We start from the raw sequence: 15,892 nt of genomic DNA, 5'->3' as shown, positions 1-15,892 counted from the left end.
TGCCAGGATTCTGGGGTGTTAGTCATTCCCACCAGTGTTTACTCCTGTTGTTTCAGGGATGCATCCCAGATTTGTAACGCCTGTAGAAGCCTGGCAGTGCGAATGGATGCTTGGGCGTTGTGAGATCAGACACAGTCGTGGAGTACCAGGTGACAGTGCATTCTGAATACCTCCTGCTGTGTCCACACTGGATTGACCAGAGATGGTGGTCACTGCCAGCGCTGCTATGAGGATGAGAGTAATGGGTGAGGAAGGTTGAATGTTGAGTCTTTAAATTCTCTTATAATACCAGGAGAAGCTCACTTAAGTCAGGTGGGAGCAAATATGAAGTTCTGTATTGACATCTCAGTTCTGGCTCGTGCAGGGGAGGACATTGCTTTTCTTTTGGTTCAGACAATTGCCTCTGCCTCTGTAAGAGGGAAGCATCTTGGGGAATCCAGAAATGTTTGTCTTCCTACTCCTAGATACAGACCAACTGAGAAAGAGCAGACAAGTGGTTATACTCCATGAAAAATTTTGTGGTGAGATGAGTGGATTTGCTATTAGTAAGTCTCTGTATTGTTCAGCTTTCAACTTTTCATTCTTTGATTTTCTCTTTGTAGTGGAAATGGGTGGTGGGAGCACATCTACTCCATTTATGTTGTTAATTTCTCTGCTCTTGCAATTTGAGCCTGGGAATAAGGAGAAACTTAAGCTGTTTCAAGAGTATCTGCAACTTTAGAGATTATTGTGAGACAGGTGTACCGTATCAGCCTGAGGAGACCAGCAATGGAGAAGTCCCTATTCAAAATTCCTTCCCACTGCTACTTCTAAACATGCTAAGTTTGCTTTTTCCAGCCCAAACAGATCCCAAAGCATGGCTTGAAACCAGTGGCTGCTCCACCTGGAGATGATACATGGTTGCTGAGGTGGCAAAGTAGCTTTTCATTGCTTTTAGCAGGCCAACTGTTTTTTTACCTAGAGAGTTAACCTCACTATTGGGTGCAGCTCTGTGCTGGCCTGGGGAATACAGCAGGTGGCTTGAATCCAAACCAGCACTGGTGTGAGCAGTGTAGCAGACACACGGACACACAGCCTTGGGCTGGCCTCCATGTTCTTGGCTGTTGATACACGGCTGCGTTCTAGCAGGAGCCACTCTCTTGACAAGAGATACTGAAGTGGCTGACTCCTTTCCAATATTCTTTAAAAAATATGGACTCCAGAGCTTAATATACTGCCTAGAAATAGCTTCATTAGTGCTACGCATACTGTTAGTATGCACGTTACTGTATTTGATGTGCCTTTCTTTTAAACTCTTCTAGCTCTTTTCATCATGCCTCTCTTAGCTGCATCATTCTACTTAGAAGGCCATTTCTCTTGTCTTCCAAAATGGTCCTGAGTCCTGTTCAGACTCATCACCCTTCATCTTGCAGATGTGACCAGCCTGTTTTGTTCTTTAAGTATGTGTGTTCAGATGTATTAAAACACAAGATTAATTTCATCTTATTATCCATACCTACTCTACTTGCTATGTGACCTCTGCTGTCGCTATTCACCAGCTCCTCAGCTGCAATTGCAACACAATGGCTCCTTTTTGCATTGAGCTCTCTTTTCTAGGGGTGCTGGACATGTGTCCATTTGATTAACAAACGTTCAAAAATGCTGCAGAAATGGAGGTTAATTCTGTTCAGAGCAAGAGAAGGAGGGCTCCTGGCTTGGGGTGTCTTTGCCCATTTCTATGACTATTTGCTGGATTCTTGTTTGCCGAGAGATGACTTACAGCCCACGTGAGACACAAACATCCCTTTATCACACAGCTTGTATCACCCTAATGGAATTCTGTCAGCTGAGGATAAAATATGGACTAAGAAAGCAATTATAGAGTGAATCTCCTAGCTGCAGGAAGAGCTGAGAGATGGGGACAGAGTGCCCAGCTGGAGTAATTTCCTGTCTCACTGGCCTCTAAATCTTGCTGGGGAGAGATCAATTTTCCTTCCTTGTCTAACAGCCTCAGCTCCAGTCACCCTGGTTCAGGATCCTATGAAGTACTGGAGTGTTGAGATCTAGGAACAGAAGGAATAATTTGAAAATTGCAACTTCTTTCTTATCGACCTAGAAATTACTGGAAAATTGGGAAACCAAGGATAATGGACCCTTTGTTTGATGATGTAGCTATTCCCTCTCTTAGCTTCACATTGAAGGAAAGGACTCTCCGTCCCAATGATCCATTAGATAGGAGCTTACCACCCTGGGCTATAACTTCCAATACTGCACAGTCCTCCACCCCCAGCTCACTGCTGTGGCTCTTACTAAGAAAGGAGAATCACCACCTTGTGATCTGCTATCAGCTTTCCCCAACTATACTGTTTCTTTTTTTTTCCCCAGAAGGCCCCAATTGCATAGCAAGACCACAGCAAAGTCCTGCCTTTAGCTTATTGCTCCCTCAAGGTATGTTTTTGCATTGTGTGACTAAAATCATCGTATAAATTCTTAGTGCGTCGCTGCTCTATTGCTCTTTGGACTTCCAAAAACGCCAGCGTGTGTAGATTCTGTGCAGTTTTGCAAAGAGGAAGGGCATTCTAGGGAGCTATAAACCTAAGCCGAGACCTTAAATATATAAAATTGAGTTGTATTCAACTGTTTCCTCATACCTCTATCTGATCTGTTGTTTCAGGGCTTGGTTGCCTGTGTTCATTAGCTGATTTGTACCTTACTGGAAAGGAGTTTCCTGGTGATTTTTTGAAAGTCCGTGATGCTGAAGTAAGCATGTTTAGGAGGTGAATGTCAGAAAATGTTAAACTCAGAAATAGGGAGGTCTCTGTTCAGCAAAGAAGCCAGTTACTATTTTAAAGTCTCCTGGTCCTGAAGGAGGCAGGCAGATAGAGTGCTAAACAGGACTTCTTGGTTTAAAGTTTTGGATTTGGAGACAGCATTTCAGAGCCATTGTTAAGGCCAAGAAGAGTTTAATGCTCAGCTGCCGCCTCCTGAGCCTGTAAGCCCAGGTGAGCCCTATGGCTTGGACTTACCTCCAAATTGTATCCTAATCAGTGTAGTGAAACAGGAATTGGTTGCAACTCCTGTGGAAAGCGAGTGTGGTAGAAATAAGGGGTAGAGAAAGACAAGAAGCTGTTCTGACCATGAAGGTTTCTTAGGATGTTGATATTCTATCCAAGAGATATGTTGTACCTGGGAGAAAAGATGAACACTGTGGTAAAGGCAATGGCCTAGGAACATTTGGGCGCTTTTCTTCTTGTTGCTAAGATTTCTCCTTTTCTGCCTGATAAGCAGAGATGTTCATTAAGCAGCAGCCAGAATAGGCTCTTCTGTAACAAGCTGGGGAAAGTACCTTCATCCTGAGCAAGAAGTGTGTTCAAAGAGGATGAGGATTCAGGCAGCGCCAGTGCAGCAGCTTTATGGAGTGTACAGAGTGGTTGGCAGGAAAATGAGTCAGTCAGTGCACAGAAATGAGATGAGACATTGAGGACCGTCATCCCTGCTTGCTTACAAAGCATAGCTTAGAAATGTAAAACACTGATCATGCTGTTTGTCCCTGTTATTCATAGCTCTGTGCTCCCATTCATCAAAGATTTTCCTGGCATTCTTCTGCAAACACACTTCTTTTTTTAAAAAAAAAAACCTTACAAAAGACATTTAGTTCTTCCATCTTGACATTACAGCATTAGGTGATGTATCTTTTGCCATGATGAACCTTCTGAGTGTCTCAGACGTCACCTGTATCATCAATTAAGTAGTAGATCGTCAGCAGTGCTCACAGCACACAAACCTACAATGGGAGTCTGTCACATCTCAACCTGCTTGCATACTTGCTAGAGATCATCTGTAGCATAGATCATCTTCTCATTACAGATGATCATATGAAGGAAATCATTTTAGTTTTCTCCTAGTCCACGCTTTTTTCATGCCTACTGTTCATGATGAGAAACCAGGCAACCCTGCTGAGCACTGTGTCCTAGGGCCACTAGCTATGCCTTCTAAACCTGCATTTATTTGCTAGCAAAGAGGCTGAGCCAACCCTCTCTGTGTGCAGGAGTTTGTTCTCTAGGACTTGCAAGATTAGTAACCAAATCAGGGCAGGATCTGGTTAAGGAGAGACTGTGAGTTGAAAGGTAGGAATAGGGTTAGAGCTTCATGACACAGTGAGCAGGTGCGATGAGGAGTTTTGCTTTTGTGGGAAAGTTCAGAGTAGACTGGAAGGTCTTTTAGTCTTTGGACTCAAGGACAACAATAGAGACAGAGCAGTTGCATCACTGAGAAAAAGGCTCCAGCTCAGGACCCACCATCTCACCTGTTCAGAGAGAGAAATGAAGGCAGAACAGAAGGGGTACAGTGTAGAGTGTCGTGTGTGTGTGTCCTTCCTGTGCGAGAGTGGTGTGTGTATACCTGGGGTAAGCAAACTAGTGTTCTCAGACTCTTGAGTCCAGAACAGCTGACCTGGAGGAACTTGGGGATAATCTGGGTAGCACATTAACAGCTTTAAGAAGTATTGTTGAGCAGTCTTGGCTACAAAGAAGCAAATCTGATTCAGCTGAAAAGGAAGACTCAGAACTTGTTAGACCATATCTAAGCTACTGCATTCAGTTCTGAGCACCTACAGTGGAGGAAAGACACTGACAAATTGAAGTGAGTTTGGTGGAGGATCATGAAGATGATCAGGGGCTGCGGTCTTGCCCTGTGAGAAGAGGCTGACGGAATTGGCTTCTTCAGCACAGAGAAGAGAAAGCTTCCAGGAGAACTTATCAGCAGTCTTCCAGCACCTACAAGGAGGTTATTAAGAGTATGGAGCCAGGCTCTTCATTGTGGTGCATGGCAGGAGGATAAGGGATGTAAAGGTGTAAATCAAAACAAGGTTTCAGCTAGGTATAAGGAGAAACTTTTTCACTGTGAGGATAGTTGAACTTTGGAACAGGTTAGCCAGAGATGATGTATAGTCTCCACCCTTGAGGGTTTTCAGAACAAGACTGGATGAAGTCCTGAACAACCTGGCCTGATCTCATAGATGACTGCTTGGAGCAGGATGCTGGACTAGATGACCTCCTGAGGTCCCTTCCAACCTTAATTATTCTATAATCCTAAAACAGACATCAAAGACATTCACCACATGACGTTTTCCTTTTAAAGGAACTACAGGGAGATCCATGGAATTGCAAGCCACTAAATCTGGCATATATACCACCAAGTTAGCAGAAATGCTACTGAAGAATAGAATTATTGGACATGTTAATGTGACCTATCTTGCAAAAATTAGATGACTCATAAATGGAAGTCTTGTCTGCTAAGAGCGGCTGACTTCTTTGAAAGAATCAGCTGCAACATAGGTTAGGGTGATAGAGGTGATACAGCTCTCTTGCGTTTGCAAAAGGCTTGTGATAATATAATCACCAAGGGCTTCAGCCTCAGGAAAGAAGGGTGAGCCTGTCACAAGGCACTGGTAGATGGTAAGGCTCAGAGAGGAGATGGAAGCAGCCAGGTCTCACAGTGGAGAGAGGTCACCAGTGAGTGCCTGGGAGCTATTTCTGGGCTTGCCCCCTTCAACACATTTGTGAGTGCCCTGGAATGGAGTGGGAGAAGGAGGTGAGAAAGTTTGTTGGTGATGCTAAGCTACTCAGGGTTGAAGGATGTGAGGAACTGCAGAAGGACTGGGCAATAAAAGGGCCAATGAAATTCACCATAGATAAATGAAAAGTAATGCTTGTGGGAAAAAACAGTCCTAGCTTTCCATGTGAAACACTGGGCTCTGAGCTGCCTGTCTCCACCCAGCCCTGAGCTACTGCTGGGATAATAACAGGGATTTCCATGAAAACATCCACACAATGTTCAAGAGTGGCCAAAGAGTAAATAACATCAGGAGTCACAAGGGAAGACCAAGAGAACACCTGTGGCTCACTGACTTCTTACCCACCATGTGCTTGTTTCATACAGGAGAGCCAGAGAGGTTCAAGGAGGGCAAACAGGAATGACCAAAACCATGAAACTGTTTCCAGATGAGAAAAGAGTAAGCAAGTCTGCATTTTTCAGTCTAGCAAAAACCAGAGGAGACGGGGAGGTGATAACGGGCAATCTACAAATTCATGACTGGCCTGGGGAGCTTGGAGAGGGATTGATTGGTTCACACTCTCTTCCAATACAGGAAACTAAATAAAGGGGTTAGGAACCAGATTCAAAACATAACAGTTGGCTACTTATATAGCAGGTGAGCATATTTATATGGGCAGTGAACATACTTGCCACAAGATGTTGTGGCAAGTGGGTTGCTAAAAGTTAACTCAGCTTCATGGGGACACCCAGCAAAAAGAGAGATTTACTGAAAATCACTAAATCCATAAAAACGTCTGGCTTAGGTAGTCTATAAGCCAAAGAGATTTGAAGGTAGGTGGAGATTTATTGGGAAATAGCACGTGTTTCCTAATTCTTCTAAGCACTAGGCTTTTGTCCCCACCTAGAGGCAGGATACAGGGCTGGGTGAACTCTTCATCTGACCCAGTGCAAGTTTTGTTATGTTCTTATCATTAGGCTACTGGGTAGGAGTTCCCATGTGTTTGTATATCTGCTGTCTTGGACAAAAGGCTCTTGGTGAACATGCATGTAATTGTGCTTGGTACACTTAGGAGGAGTTTCATGCAAAGTATTAGCAAACATTAAATCAATGCGGGAAGGGGAGGATGCTGAAATAATTTCTAATGTTATTGCTTTGTCTCATTCCTTTGGTTTAGGAGTGTTACTGCTTGATGTAAGGAAGACACATCACCTGGTAATGTCTGGGCTTCCCTGACTTTGTGTGCTCTTAGGAAAGTTGAGCTTGTGATGCTACTCCAGGTGTGGCCACAGTGCTCAGAGACCAGCACTGGGGAACACTGTGAAGCATCCCTGTCCAATGGTGTAGACTCAGCTGCAGCGCACCTTTGTCAGTCCTTTGGTGGTTTGCACAACTCTTCTCTGAATCTTATATTCTTGATTTGTGGACATCAGAACTGACAATAGTCTATTGTGGACACTGCTGCCATGTAGAAACAGTATATCTCTGTCCTCTTAGCTGAGTTACTTTGTTTATGGATCTCCAGGGATCTTCCTGTAGTCCTTTAAAAGGAAAATCCTGTCTCTTGGTGAATGTCTAAAATGAGACAATGCTGAACAGGGAACTCATGTTCAGCCAGCTGTCTACTGTTGCATCATTAAAATTCTCTCAGAGCTGCTCTTTTCCAAGATAAAGTCGCTTGTTCGCATCCTGCATCTTTACTTCTTAGAAATCTTTATTGACATTCCCTGTTTTTTGCTGCAAAACTTCCTGTGCACTCCAGATTGCTTTTTATTTTCTGTTATTTATTTTTCTGTCCCCCAAGATCTGTATAAACGTCATTGGTGATTATTTTGTATACTTTTTGTCATTATTAAGTAGCGTAGGCAAAATCTTATCTGTGTGGGAGCCACAAATACATATACTTTCCAAAATTTGCCAGGTATTCAGTTTTGATCCTTTTAATGTATGTCAGGTTGAATATCAACCCTTTCAGCTTTGTTGCATAATAGCAACAGAGTATCTTTGTTATCCAAAATATTTCAGAGTGACTTTTTTTTTAAATAGATAAAGAATTTGATAGGTAAAGAATTCAGATGAAAAATTAATGCAAAATAACATTAATACAGTCAGCACTTAAACTCTTAAGAAGCTATACACAATGCTAGGATTGGCATAAAAATGCCCTTTTGGAAAAGCAAACAAAGCTCAAGTCAGTACAACATATGATAGAATCACAAAATCAAGTTCTTTAGGTTGCAGAGACCTTGGGAGCTGTCTAGTCCAATCTACTGCTCAAAGCGTGGGCAGCTAGGAGATCACACCAGGTTGCTCAGGGCTTCATCTACGTTGATCTTGAAAACCTCCAAAGATAGAGACTGCATAATGTCTCTAGGCAACCTGTTCATTACTTGAATGTCCTAAAAAAATAAAAATAAAAATAAAAAAAATTCCTTTGCTACATTATGATCCGTACTCTCCCCCACTGATTAAAGGCCTAGATCAGCATGGGTAAGATCTCTGGCACTGCTGAAAGGGCACCTTTGCTCTCATCATCTCGTTTTATAATAAAAGATTGAGTCTGCCAACTATAATTTCAGATTTGCAGATTAGCAGAACTCCTGTGATCTGATTTACTCTCCCGCTCTGCTAGAGGCATTACTAAAAAGAAAGTAAGTAGAAAAGCTTGCTGAAATGGTATAAACCTAAACAGTGATAAAAACTTATCTACAATGAATGTTGATTCTGGCTTGTTTCCAAATGAATGATTTTGGATGACTTACTTTATACTGGAAATTATTTGGTAAGGTTTATTGGCGAGCAGATGAATCAAACTGACATTTCCATTACCAACAGGAGATCTGTCTGTGGTCAGAAATGGAGAAGAGTATGGGATGATAGCGAGACTATTCATTATGTTTAATATTGTCAGAGAAATGAAATAACTCTTATTATTCATCTCCCTGGGATGGTAATGTATCTCTGAATATTAACACAAAACATGAGGATCTGATCAAAACGCACTGACCCAGAAAGGCTTTGATACGTATTTTAATCACACTCTTTGGGACAATGAGAAAATGTACTCTTCACATTAAATCTACAAGAAGCTAAGATCTAGTTTGCATCTCTGCATGATACTTTGATAAATCATTGCACATTCTGTCCTGATATATCCTGGTCTGGAATCCTTCAGGATCTGCCTGCCTCACCCTTTATCCTGTGGAAGTAACAGTAGGGCCTTAGGAAGTTCCGCAGCTTAGCAATCTGCTCATGGTATGGGAATAAGAGTGGGGTTTTTTTGTCTACTCATGTGCCATACTCAGACTAAGCTTAACAATGATTACTCAAATGGGACATAAGACGGAGTTCCAGCTTGGCAGGATTGTGTTTTCCACTTGCTGCAAGGTCAGAGTAGGAGCACAAGCTTCAGTTCCACCTCTGGCCTAGTTGTGGCAGGAACTGGTGTCTTGGTAGCAGAGCTGTGGCTTCATGAAGCTTGCAGTAGGCGTGCAAGATGCCTTTTCCTAGGAGTTTGAGATTTAATCCACAGAGAGAAACACGTTTGTCTCGTTGAGCTGCAAATTCAAATGCAACATCCAGTAGTTCTCTCCAGTGTTCCGTCTGAAGTCCACTTGCTTTCCAAATTGTCCATTCCCTTTCTATAGCCTTTCTACTTGCTGGACACTTATTTGCCTGTCAGAACTCTATGGGGGAGGAGATGCCCAGGAGGGTTCCAGATCGTGATGAATAAGTAATCACATGTAGAAGCATATAAATATAAGAAATGGAAAAGAGACTCCAAGGGCGGTTTCACCTTGGGTGTCAAAGATTGTAAATTTAGTGTGAAAATTACCAAAGTCAAGTTGAATTGAAACTGTGCAAAGGGAATTAGGTATATAAATGAATAGAAAACAAGTGTGGGGAAGCAGAGATTCAAGTAGCAAGAATATGGAAGGAATTAATTGTAATCTAGGATATGGCCAAAACCCTTGTGACTGAGATTTCGGTAAAGATGATGCTAGTAATGAATATAAAGATAAAACCAATGTTGACAGTTGCCTAAAACTATAGTTCTGTTAAGTCATGAGCTGGAAGGGCCAGTGGACATTTCTTGCATAAAGTTTTCACATAATGAAAGAGTATTATTATTAACAATATGAACGGGTCATAAAATGTATGAGTAAATAACTTCTTTGACTGTAATTACACATGATAAATATTCATGTAAAGTCTGAAAAATTAATTGGCAGTATGTAGATCTAAGCACACATAGTAAAAGATCCTCCATAAAAGCATTGTAGAAACTGTGCCATTTATCTTCTTTATCCAATGGTGCAGATTTAAATCAAGCTTCTACAGCATATTTAGAGTATACCTACATGATCCCCCACACAGCACTTCTGGGAAAAGAAATCTCAGATTTTCTAGAATGGATCTGCAACTCCAGTGCAGATTGTTTGCATGACTTCTCTTTCCCTCTCCTCCCACCCCACTTTTTTTTTTTTTTTTTTTTTTTTGGTCAGATTTTTACAGTATTACATGGTTTAGTTTTTGCAACACAAATTTTATTAATTAGTTTGCCGTACTAGAAGACTGTCTAGCAAAAGGGATTTAACCAGATGACCTCCACGGGCCCTTTCCAACCTAAATTATTCTGTGGTTCTATGAACAACAGGATCCTCTGTTTAACATAACTTTAACAATGCTGCAGAATCTGTTCTGCCAGCTGAACCCTACTGAGCCACAGCATAGTGAATATTAATAGACTGCTTAATTAACTCAATCAATCAGTACAAACAACAGATTGTCTGAGGTTGGGAAAAGTGTTCATGCCTTCTGACAAGGCATCTGATCCTAGATGAGGACTGTTGAAGACGGACTTCTGGTCTAATCTGTGCAGTAGCTTTTAGGTCCTCAGGTTATATATAGGGATGAATACAGAACAGTGGATGTTGCATGAATGAGTGTTATAATGAATCTCTTCAGCTGGGTATGACTAGCAATGTAATACCTATAGTTAAGGAAAGAAAAATGATTTGGTCTAATATTGGCTCTTCAGACTTGAAAGTACATGTTCAAGAAAAAAAATGTTACATAGTTAAATAGAGAATAGGATAAAATGCAATATGGATTTATGGATTATTCTGGTGCTTTCACTGTGTATCTGATTGCTTTCTCTGTCTGTCTCTATACAAGTGAAGGTGGCAACATTCGGGGAGAAGGATTATTTAGATTAAGGAGTAGTGTAGGCACAGAGCAATCAGTATGAATTGTCCAAGAAGAATGATGGCTGAATCTTTTTGCTTGTCAGAGTAGTAGGACTGGGTAACTGCCTTTCTGTCTGAATACCAGGTAACTGCCTTTCTGTCTGAATACCAGGCAGAAACACCTAAAGTCTTAAGACAGGGCATGCTTGTAACAGGGGACATTTCTGGCAAGAGCAGGATGCTGAACTTGAAAGCCAAACAACTGCTTTCATGCCCACATATTTAAGATACTACAATGTTATTAATAGGTATACTGACTCAAATTTTGTTACTGCCTAAACAGAATGGGATCTTTCTACAGATCTAAGTGTTCAAGCCCTAACCCTACTGTTGCATTAGGAATGTCTGACTAGAGAGAAAATAAGCCAGACACTGGAAGTCTGTTTCAAGTGTATGGGAAGAGGGCTGTGGTTCTCTCTCCAAGCAAACCTAGGTAACAGAGCAAACAAAGGAAAGGCTTAGGAAAGGGTGAGAGAACATCGTGAAGCACAGAAAGTAACCAGCAAAATGAGCTACCTTGCAAAGAGCCACCCTAGAAAAAGCAGGTGAGGTGGCTCAAGTGCTGCGGTGCAAGAAGAGACCATCCTTATAGAGGCAGAGCTGTCTTACAGGTACAAATGCAGTAGAGGGGGAAAAAAATGATCAAGAAGTCTGTAAAGGACAAATATAGTTGGTGTGTCCTGTTGCCCTTTTCAGATGTTCCCTGCAGTTGATCACTTGTGCTGCTACTGCAGGTAAGCCACAGGTGATGGATGCTAGGGCTCAGAAGTTGCAGGTGACTTTCCTCAGCTGCAAAACAGCAAATAATGGAGCAGATTACCATTTTGCAGAGCAGGAGAATGAGAGTTTGGGGAAATGAGAGTTGCTGGCTTTCAATGAGAATTTCTCATTGAGAAAATGGAGCATCTACCAATATCATAGGAGAATGTGGAGATCACAGAATCATTGAAGTTGGAAAGGACTTCTGGTGATCACCTAGTCCAACTCCCTGCTTATGGCAGGTCAAATAGAGCAGGATGCTCAGGACATTGTCCATGTGAATTTTGAATTTTGCTAAGGATGGAAACTCTTTGAACTCTCCGGGCGATCTGTTCCTCTGTTCCAGTGTTCAACCACCCTCACGATAAAAAAAAAAAAAAAAAAAAAAAAAAAAAGGTTTTCTTAATTTTAAATGAAAATTTGTGTATTTCAGTCTGTGCCAATTGCTTCTTGTTCATTCATTGGATACCACTGTGAAGAGTCTGGCTCCATCTTCTTTATACTATCCTATCAGATATTTATACACATTGATAAGATCCTGTCTATGCCTTTTCTTCTCCAGGCTAAAGAGTCCTAGCTCGGTCAGACACAAACATCCTCTCCGCTGTGCACAGAGCCTTCTAGAAAATTTGTCATAAGCTACTGTAGTGCTCACTGGGGTGTGTGATTTGCTCCGACAGGGCACTGCATTTCCAGAGGCTGCATCCATCCTATGCTCACCTCTGTGCTGACCTGTGGAGGCTGCACTGCTTCACTGGGCCCTTGCTTCAATGTTGTGATTGCCCCAAGGGATTGCACTGTTTACAACCCCTATGTATCCTTGTAGCTACCTGGTAATTTGCTATGTGACAGTGTAGGTCCTGCCTGTAGCGTGGTACAGAGAACACGAGTGAGCAAAGTATTGTGCCAGGGTCCATAGATCTGCTTGTAAGTAAAATGAATTGCTAGGAAGAAGGAGTTTAATCTGTTCCACAAGCCCAGCAGAGAACAATATAGAGACGGCAAGCTGAAAGACAAATAGGATCTCTTATACAAATGTCAGAACAATCCCAGAATTGCTTGGAGTAGAAGAGCTCAGAAGTACCGAGCAAGTCCTTGGAGTGTGCTGCCCCTTCCCATCCTCCTGTGATGTCTTGAGCCATGGTGACACTGCAAATGATCTGGGGTTTTTTGTTTGTTTGTTTTTGTTTTTGTTTTTGTTTTGTTCGTTTTTTTGACGTCACATGTTTTCTCCTTCTCCCCATTATTATTTAGAAGGAGATCATATCTTGTAGTCCAGTGCAGGGAAAGACAAGCTGAACCCAAAGGTGACTTTTTGCCTGTCTTGTCATCCTTAGTGGCCTGGCAAGGGAAACAGCAGCAATGTACAGGAGAGAGATGTCCTGGTGTTCGAAGTATTTGCCAGTTGAGATCAGGGGAGTGACTGCTTCTAGGCAGTGTCAATGAACTGTGAAAGGGGATGAGTGAACCAGGAGGGCAGAGAGGCAGTATCTTCCACTGGTACTGAGCAAAATAGCACAAGGACATCCCTCCACCTCACCAGTTCTTTACAAAACTGCCTACAACTCCAGTCCTGTCAAGTGCAGTCAGACGTAGCCTGGAGCCATGCATACATCTCCTGGTCCTTGAGCAGAGCCTGATAGTGTCCTCCTTTCCTCAAGGCAGACTCTGGAGCAATGATCACCTTGAGAGGCCTTTGTAAGGAGCCAATCTTTCAGCTTTGTAGCCTGATCACCAAGGAACATGAGCCCCTGATGTGCAGGTATGTCTGCTGGTGGGTCCTAGACACTGACCGTCTGTGCTTTCATGATCCAGACCCTTTTAGTGTGGCCTATCTGAAATTTCCCAGTTGTGTCCTCCCCCTTGGCAGTGGCTTTGCAGTGAGTGGGGACTCTTAGCTCTTTATGACTCAGCCAGGGAATGAGTCTGACGTAGGTAATCCTGCAGAGGGACCTTTCCCCCTTGAAGATGGATTCCTTGACTTGGAGCGTCAAGGAGCCAGTATGGGTATAATCTTGCCCTAAAATCAATTCTCTTTCTGTTCCTGTGGCCACTGGCTTCCAAATGCTGTCCACAGCAGCAGGAAGCTCTGAGCCACTGGCAGCAGTTGTATATAGGCATTAAATCACCACAGAGTTTAAAGCTGCTTGCTTATTCTCTAGTTTGTGGTCAGACCTATTTTAGACATTAACAGGTAGAATATGACTGCTGTACAAGCTAAATTTTATTTTAGGGAAGAAGCTTTCTGTTACTGCACTCAACCATCTTTTAACAAGTCCTCACTCCCATGAACTTTTCAGGTGCTTGTTGGAGGGTGAGCGTTCCAATATCCAAGCCTCTTACATGTGACCATACTAACATGTGGAAATAGCAATCACTTCCAGATAGGTAACAACTTCAAACTCAATTTAAGGTCTAGGGGGTGGGTGGAGTTCTTATAGTCAAATACAGCAAAGCAGAGTGCATGGGGCCAGGGCTAGTGAAGGTGAATAGAAGGAGAGAGCGAGTGCTCACACAGTAGTTGGTGGGTGCTGCTCAGCAAAACTTGGTCTAGTTTAAGAGACAATCAAAGGCAGGAAAAATGGCATGGGGATGATTAGGGCTTCACCCTAGCCAAGTGGTACTTAGTCAGAGAGTCCAGTGTTAGGAGCAGGCTGATCACGAGTTTCTGGAGTGTTTGAGGTCCTGAATGGAAGGATGTGAAGAGTACAGGCTAAGCAAAAGGAATGAAGGGTGACGTGGCAAAAGAGGAGCATCTTAATGAAGAAATACCAGAGCCATGTCCATTCAGTCTGTATCCATTCGGAGGAATGTTTGAATTTCATGGGCACACACTGTGCTTTTGTCCATGAATCAACAGCCAGGCTAGTAAATACTCTAGCACTCCAACTGTTCCACTGCAAAGTAGAGACCGGGTCCCAGGAGGTGCTTGCCACACTTTGGGCTGCTGATTGCAAGGTAGCAGCATGGAACCAGAGACTGAGATTCCTCTTACTAAAGAAGACTGTTTCTAAGTGTCTAAGCGGCTACACTGCTGAGCATGGAAAGCATACCCCATGGTCATGGCATGATCATGTAGAGAGGAAGTTTGATAGCAGCAGCTGTATTATCTATTCTGTCAGGAGAGTGTGGAGTTATTTATTTGTGAAATAAGGCTCTAATGGAGACCTGTGAAGCCACACCCTGAAAAATAGGGAAGAACACAGAAATTCTAATATTAAGTGGAAAGACTAAACCTCATCATTCCTTGCTTGCTATATCAAGGATTTCTGGATAAAGAGTATGCATGAGTGCTCTCTCTTCCTCAGTCAAGACTGTGCAACTCAGATCTGAGACAGCCTTTTCAATACATAGGTTGCTGTTCAAACATGAGTGACAGTGTTGTTATACTGCACGTTTGGCATTATGAAGGTAAGGGAGTTTGATTGCAATCAAGCAGTATTTGTCCATAAATGTGACCACCCACATGATCTCAGACAGACATGCACTAACGTAAATAAAACACAAGAACCTGGGCTTCTATCATACATGTCCCAGATGCCGGATTGATATGTTAGGTGGCATGGATAACCAGCACTGAGCAGGGAAGACATGCTCCACAGAACCACCACTATCATGTGAAGACAGAGCATGGCTGTCAACATGTGTGAGCTGTTCTATCTGCTCAGTTACCAGAGACTGGGAAAGATGCAGGTCACAGACTCCTACCTCAACCTGTTCCAGTGGTGGATTGTTACGTCCATCATGTCTGAACTGACTTAGGGGTATATTGTACTCTCTTGTATCCTTGACCCCCCAGTTACTTAAAATGGAGATCTGTATGAGTGCACTGCAGCTCTTCACCAGCCTGTGCGCCCTGCTTTTCTTCCCATGTAATCCATGATGCAGGAGGGTGGGGAGGATGGTTTGCTGTATGGTCAGATCTCATCCTACTGTGTGTTCAAGTTACGATCGTTGTTTGATTTGACGCGCAAAGTATTTTTAGACCAAAAAAAAAAAAAAAAAAAGACACACAAAATTTTCTAACAAGTAATGTCTTTTAATGAATGATACACTCTAGAAAATAGAAACTAGCCAGATGCTGGTTGGTAGGTCTGTTTGGGGTGGGGAGAAGGCGCTTGCCTGCATACACAGTGCCTTCTTTGGCTTCTTTTGGCAGCAACTGTAGTTACTGGAAACAAGGGAGCATCCATATATTGAAAGAGACACTAAGGGGGCAAATTTTTTCAAAAATGTAGAAAGTATGCAGAACATCTTCCTGCCCTGTCTCATCAGGTAAGAGTGACATGAAGGGCTTGGAGTTCACCAGTGTGTTTACAGATAAATTCCTACCTAGAAGGGATAGACCCAG

Source organism: Rhea pennata, chromosome 15, assembly GCF_028389875.1.
Source record: "Rhea pennata isolate bPtePen1 chromosome 15, bPtePen1.pri, whole genome shotgun sequence".
NCBI classification, from domain to species: Eukaryota; Metazoa; Chordata; class Aves; order Rheiformes; family Rheidae; genus Rhea; species Rhea pennata.
Note: the sequence above shows the minus strand (reverse complement) of the source record.